The following is a 1,228-nucleotide window of genomic DNA, read 5'->3' as shown; positions in this document are numbered from 1 at the left end:
ACTATCAATCCCGCCCGGTGCCTGTGATAGGCATTGTTGGTAGAACTTCCCAACATGCATCTTCTTCCCCAGCAACTCTTAACATATTGGCACTGTTGTCACACTCCCCAATACGCATCTCCCCCTCAACTAACTCTTAACACATTGGTTCCATTATGAGAACTCCATATTCTTTAAAAATACTTTATTATGTCTTTGAGAATTTTGTACAGTGTGTTTTGGTCATTTCTACCTTCTCAACTTTTTTTCCAGGTGTACTTCTTTCTCTACCCACTTAACTTTGCATCCCTCTAAAAAATTAAATCCACCAAGACAGATTTGTGCAGCCAAAATACCCTAGATATGTGGCCTTCCATTGGAGCATGATTGACTTACTAGGGGCTCTACTCTTAGAGAAAGATGACTTTCCCTCTCTCAGACAAGTAGTTCCTCAAGTTGGGGTGGGAATTTATGCACAACTCTCCTCTTCATGCTGAGATTTGGTCTGGCCTGGGCTTTCACAAGTCTTCTGCATGATGTCAGAACAACTGAGTTCCTATGAGCAGCTGCCCTGCTGTGTCCTGTATGCGGCATAATAACCAGGCTAGCTTAATATGAAACAGCAAATTTTAATGAAGGGATAGCTTACAACACCAGGGATCCAGCGATGGGCAGGAAATACAAAGAAGGACGGGCGGGGCTCATGCCCGCCAGAATTATATGTAAACATTAGCCCGAGGCGAACACGCCCTTCATTGGGCTGGGCTTCCCCTACACTGTCCAGAAGATAGTCTTTCCTTGTAGCCATCTATTCTGCCTGGCCTTAAAACTCTTTCCACCCTGTTTTTTGAGATGCTTCTTGAGCCTTAGAAGAAGAGGACTCAGTGGATATGCTCCATTTAGGGCTGGGCATTTCACAGTCTTTTACTTTTGCATCTTGGGCAGTTGTAGGTCACTGTGTCAATCACCATATACTACAAATAGAAACTTATCTAATGAAGGTTGAGAGATATATTAATCTATGGCTATAATAACAAATCATTAGGAGTTGGTTTAATAATACTATGAGGGGTGCACCCACCCACTGAGACCGTGGAGCTGATCTTTTGGGAGCTCACCAAGGCCAGCTGGACTGTGACTGAAAAAGCGTAGGATAAAACCGGACTCTCTGAACATGGCGAACAATGAAAGCTGATGAGAAGCCAAGGACAATGGCATGGGGTTTTGATCCTACTTAATGTGCTGGCTT

The sequence above is a fragment of the Microtus ochrogaster genome, chromosome 18 (genome assembly GCF_000317375.1).
Source record: "Microtus ochrogaster isolate Prairie Vole_2 chromosome 18, MicOch1.0, whole genome shotgun sequence".
Classification (NCBI taxonomy): domain Eukaryota; kingdom Metazoa; phylum Chordata; class Mammalia; order Rodentia; family Cricetidae; genus Microtus; species Microtus ochrogaster.
The sequence above is the reverse complement of the archived record's forward strand: the minus strand, read 5'-3'. Positions refer to the sequence as shown.